The sequence below is a fragment of the Jaculus jaculus genome, chromosome 15 (assembly GCF_020740685.1).
Source record: "Jaculus jaculus isolate mJacJac1 chromosome 15, mJacJac1.mat.Y.cur, whole genome shotgun sequence".
In the NCBI taxonomy this organism is placed as follows: Eukaryota; Metazoa; Chordata; class Mammalia; order Rodentia; family Dipodidae; genus Jaculus; species Jaculus jaculus.
The window spans coordinates 17013486-17019714 of NC_059116.1; positions in this window are offsets into that span (position 1 = coordinate 17013486).

The window sequence follows — 6229 nt, forward strand, 5'->3', positions numbered from 1 at the left end:
TCAAGGGGTGTGTCTGTAGACACAAGTTTCTGCTAAGACAGGAAGTGGGTGAGAGTGGGTAGATACTCTTTGTGAAGAGTTCCCACTCATCCATATGGGAGTAAGGGAAAAGAAACGTCACTGCACCATCATGCCACAGGCAGGCTCCCCCAGTGTGGGCTAAACTGTTTAAGCAGTGCCAGGCATGGTGGCACACGCCTTTAATCTCAGTACTCGGGATCACCGTGAGTTCGAGACTGAGAAGACATAGTGAATTCCAGGTCAGCCTGGGCTAGAGTGAAACCCTACCTTGGGAAGAAAAAAAAAAATGTTTAAGCAGGACAATATTTGCATGGCCCGAAAGTATCGCCCAGTAAGATCTTGGCCCCAGGGAAAACCAGCGGCTTCCTGGTGAGGGAACAAGCTTGAGTGATTCCTACGCAGGTGATCAGAGCGAACTCAGGTGGTGTGCTGTCCTTGTTCCATGCCTTGGATGCAAGACTTGTCAGTTCTGCTAACTTCAGGCTCATTGTGTGAAAGTCATCAGGAACTCAGACTGCTGGATCTGAGTTAAATTTGTCCGTGGAATTATATTGCTGTTAGTTTCTGGGTTTTTGATGTAGGTTCTAGGAACTATGAACTCAAATGCTCATGCTGCAAGTTTGCCTAGCAAACATTTTACCCACTGAGCAATCTTCTCAGCCCTAACCCTCCATTTTCATGATATCTGTTGGGACTTGAACCCACGTCCGCCTATATGACAGACAAGGATTCTACCACTGAGCTACATTCCAGCAGCCTCAACTCCTTCCTAACTTTCTTCCTGTCCCCATTAGTTTTTTCACAGATGTAAATCGGAAGAACACAATCTGATAACATTTTACATGTTTGTGTGACCCTCAATTCATATGCTGGCATCCTAAGCCTCAGTTTCTTAAATGTGACCAGATTTGGAGACAGACTCATTGCAAACATCATTACTTAAATAAAAAAAAAAAGCAGAGGGTTGGAGAGATTGCTTAGTGGTTAAGGCACTTGCTTACAAATCCTAAGGACCCATGTTCGACTCTCCATGTCCCATGTAAGCCAGATGCAAGGTGACGCAAGTGCACATGGTCTCACATGTGCACTAGGCAGCACACACATTGGAAGTTTGATTATAGTGGCTGGAGGCCCTGGCGCACCAATATGTGTGCTCTCTCTCTCTCTGTCTCTCTCTCTCTCTGTCTCTCTCTCTCTCTCTCTCTCTCTTGCTGCCTAGCATAAAAAAGGCCAGTCTGTTGGACTTGCCTCAAAAAAAAAAAATGAAAAAATGAAAGCAGTGGGTAGAGAAGCATTTCTACAAGCCAAGGAGCACTAAGGAGGGCTCATAAGGGAGCCGAGAGTGGTGGTGAAGGAGGGTAGGAGAAATCGAGGCCCAGGGGGAACCAGGAGATGACGCCTCACCCTGGCACCAGAACAGAAGAACTCTTGGCAGAGATGGAGCTCGTGTCTGATAGATGCTGCTCTGCATCTTCCCCGGCTGTTCACGGTCCAGCACTCTTCCTAGATGGGCTGTTCCGGGTGGGCTGGCTCTGGGATCCTCCCTCCAAATCTACAAACCAGTCAGGTCATCCCCTTGTCTGTAAAGGGTGCTGCTACCTCCTGGTGGCTTTTCTGGCTCTGCTGGGCTTTGCCCGCTTCCTCTTTGTTAGGACCACAGGGGCACACACGAGTCTGCTTGCCCCCTCACCCAGCCTGGCTGGAGAGCAGAACACTGTGGTCTCTTGGTCCGGGGACTTTTCTGCTTGCCTCTGCTTTATAGTTTGGGGTAACTTCTCACTTTAATTGCATGTATAATTTCCTTCTTGTCTCTGAATCTTCCATGTGTGTATTTCCCTTACACCCCAGGTCTACCCCATGGGTGATTTTTCTAACTCACCATGTGGGTGCCTTTTCTAACTCTAGGCCTGCTCTGTATAATTTCTTTAAACTTGGGGTAACCACAAATGTAACCCTCATCATTACTCATTTTTCCTTTGAATGTCCTGGTTTCTGCTTTGATATCTGCCCTCTCATTTTTCCTTGAGCCTTACCATTTGCCCTCTTAACTTCCCTACAAGGAAAAGCACATGGCAGATGCTATGCGGGTTCCCCCTAAATCTCTCTATACAAACTCCCAGATCCCACTTTCCACATGTTCGTGGCTCTGCTCAAAAGCTTCAGTTTCTCTCTTTTTTAAAAATATATTTTATTTATTTACTTGAGAGAAAGAGGCAGAGGGAGGAAGAGAATGGGCATGCTAGGGCCTCCAGCCAATGCAAAAGAACTCCAGATGCATATGCCCCTTTGTGCATCTGGCTTATATGGGTCCTGGAGAGTCAAACCAGGACCCTTTGGCTTTGCAGGCAAACGCCTTAACCACTAAGCCATCCCTCTAGTCCCTAAAGCTTCAGTTTCTCTTAAGTGAGCTTTATGAATTCCCCTCCATGTGTTCGGCTCTGGTCCAGTCTTTCTCTAAAAAAGGCTCAATTTCTCTTAAAAGGAATCTTAAACAATGCAGTGTGTTCCACATGAGAACATGTTTCCTACTTTCCACATGTTTATGACTCTTCCCCTCCTAGATCTCAATCTCCCTTAAATAAAATCCACAATTTTTTATTTCCTCCTAAATGAACTTAATAATTCATAAGTTATCCTTCTTGAGTCTGTCCTGATTCTTTTTTGTTGTTGTTTTTGTTTGTTTGTTTTTGAGGCAGGGTTTCACTTTAGTCCAGGCTGATCTGGAATTCTCTATGTAGTCTCAGGACGACTTTGACCTCATGGAGATCCTCCTACTTACCTCTGTCTCCCAAGTGCTAGGATTAAAGGCTTGCACCACCACGTCTTTTTTTTTTTTTTTTTTGTCTTTATTAAAGGTAGGACAGAACCCAAAACTTAGGTCTCATAAATTTTGGAAGACCAGTCCTGAACCCCAAAATCCTGCATCAGTGGTACATGACTGTCATTCCATCACTCAGAAGGGTTAACTGGGAGGATGGCAAGTCTCAGGCCAGCTTGGGTTATACAGCAAGACAGTATCTTAAAAGAAGAGGAAGCCGGGCGTGGTGGTGCACGCCTTTAATCCCAGCACTGGCGAAGCAGATGTAGGAGGATTGCTGTGAGTTCGAGGCCAGCCTGAGACTATATATTGACTTCCAGGTCAGCCTAGGCTAGGGTGAGACCCTACCTCGAAAAACCAACCAACAAACAAAAAAAAAAAAAAAGGAGGGAAAAGAGGAGGGAAAGAAGAGGAAAACAGGAAGGGTGGTGCCCGGTGCGTCTGAGGCCAGTCTGAGACTACGGAGTGAGCTCCAAGTCAGTGTGAACTAGTGTGAGACCCTACCTGCAGAGGAAGAGGAGAGGAGCAGCTGGAGGAGGAGGCCTGGGGCAGATTCTTCCTCCGAGCTCCTGAAGATGCCAGCTGTGCCCACAGCGCCGCATCTTAGACTGCTGGTTTCCGAAAGAAAGCACGCATTTCTGCTATTAAATCCTTTTAAGTGGAGGCACTTTGCTGGCGGCCCCAGGGAACCAGCACCACACTCTTAATCCCATGAGCCCACAGCCCAGAACCGGAACGTGTCTCCCGTAGAGGAGGCCATGTGACCTCTAGCTGGTACTGCCTGTGGTCCTCAGGTGATGTCTCCAGTAGAGCCCCCAGCAGCCTCAGATGACTCCGGGCACTACCTCATCCCAAATGTGTGCACACGAGACGCATTGTTCCTCCCTTGCTGGGGAACTGAACGAAGCAGCTTTGTCTCCCAGATGTGAATAGATCCACTATGTATCAGTCTCGTCTTCCTTCCGGGGGTCAGGGTGTGTGGGGGCGGGGGTCACAGAGAGCTATTTAATGAGACCCACTCAGGGCTTTGAGTGACTTCCTCTTTTGGGTTTCTTGGAGTGTGCTGAAGGCTCTGTAACTCCAACCCAATGGATCCCAAACTATTGAGGACGGTGAGTAGGACCCAGGAGGCTGGATCCCATCAGATCAGAGCTGGCCACCAACCTAGAGAATGCGTGTGTCACCTGTGGAGTGGTCAGGTAGATAGCCCCCCCCCACACACACACACAAGATGCTGTGCTCACAGATGGTCTCAGATGCTTGCTGGCCTGGCCCAAGAAATATTTAGAATTTATCATGATATTTCTGAATGGCAGTAGTTTTCAGCAGTTAATAGTCATAGTTTTTATGAACTCTGACTTTTTTGACTGGATCTTATTTTTTTTTAGAATATTTTTTAAAAAAATTATTCATTTGATAGCAAGAAAGAGGCAGAGAAAGAGAGAAGGAGAGAATGGTCACGCCAGGGCCTCCAGCCACTGCAAATGAACTCCAGACACATGCGCCCCCTTGTGCATCTGGCTTACTTGGGTCCTGGGGAAATCAAACTGGGATTCTTGGGCTTTGCAGGCAAACGCCTTAACAGCTAGGCCATCTCTCCATCTCCAGCCCCATGATTTTTATTTTTATTTTTTCCAAGCTAAGGTCTTGCTTTATCCCGGACTGACCTGGAATTCACTATGTTGTCTCAGGGTGCCCTCGACCTCACAGCAATCCTACTTCTGCTTCTTGAGTGCTGGGATAAAAAGCATATGCCATCACACCTGGCTAATGTTTTAAAATATTTTTATTTATTTAAGAGAGGGAATGGAGGAAGAGCCAGAGACAGAGACTGACAGGAAGGGTATAGGGACATGCCTCTTGCAGCTATAAATGAACTCTGGTTGTTTGTGTCACTTTGTGCATTTGGCTTTCTGTAGTTACTGTGAATGGAACCCAGGCTGGCAGGATTTGTAAGCAAGGGCCTTTAACCATTGACCAACTCCCCAGTCCTGATATAATGTTTATAAGTCACACTGTACCATCCATCCATTAATACTTCATTCCTTTAAACGACAGAATTCTATTTTTTTTTAATTTTTATTTATTTATTTTTTTTTAGGTAGGGTGTCAATCTAGGCCAGGCTGGCCTGGAATTCACTATGTATTGTCAGGGTGGCCTTGAACTCATGTGTTCCTCCTACCTCTGCCTCCCAAAGTACTGGGATTAAACTGACAGACTGCTGTTCTATTACACGAATGCAGCATTTTGTTTATTCACTTGCTAGTAGATTGACATTCAGGTCGCCTCCACTTTTGTCTGGTAGGAGCATTGCTGCCGTGAACATCTGTGGACCAGTTTTTGTGTGCATGTGTGCTTTCAGTTCTCTGGAGTGTGTGCTGGAGTGGCATTGCTGGCTCACGTGGGCTGTCATTTGAGGAACTGCAAGAATGTTTGCCAGAGCAGTGACATCATGTCTCATGCTTCATTCCTACCAGCCATGTACGATGATTCCGGTTTCTCCACAGACTCATCAGTACTTGGTACTGCGATCACACTGTTTGATATGAAATGATGTCTGTCTTTTGTTTGTTTGTTTAATATTTTTGAGGTGTCTAATGTTTGTGAGAGAGAGAGAGAGAATGTGCATGCCACGGCCTCCAGCCACTGCAAAAGAACTCCAGACCCATGTGCCACAGTGTGCATCTGCTTTACATGGGTACTGGGGAATCAAACCTGAGTCCTTAGATTTTGCAGGCAAGTGCCTTAACTGCTGAGTTACCTCTCCAACAGGTGTCTTCTTTGCAAGAAGAGAGAGACAGAGAGAGAAAGAGAGAGAGAGAATGGGCATGCCAGAGCCTCCAGTCACTGCAAGTAAACTCCAGATGAATGTGCCATTGTGCAGCTGGTTGTATATATATGTGGGTACCGGGGCATCAAACCCAGGTCATTAGACTTTACAGGCAAGTACCTTAACTACTGAGCCATTTCTCCAGGCCCCTGATATGATGTTTCACGTGGTCTGTCTGATTTGTATTTTCCTTGGCTAATGGTGTTGATCATCTGGTCATGTACTGCTTGGCCAAGGAATGCTTTTGTTTGTTTGTTCGTGTTTTTTCAATATAGGGTCTCACTCTAGCCCAGGCTGACCTGGAATTCACTATATCCTCAGAGTGACCTCAAACTCATAGTGATTCTCCTACCTCTGCCTCCCAAGAGCTGGGATTAAATGTGTATGTCACCACAGCCAGCTGGAATGTGCATTTTTGCATGTATATGTGTGTGTATGCATGCTTATTAAGGTATATAAGTGTGTGGATGTGGGCATTCATGAATGTGTGTGTGTGTGCATGTGGAGCCAGAGGTCATATAAGGTGGCCTTGTCAGCAAACTTCTATCTTATTTTTAAA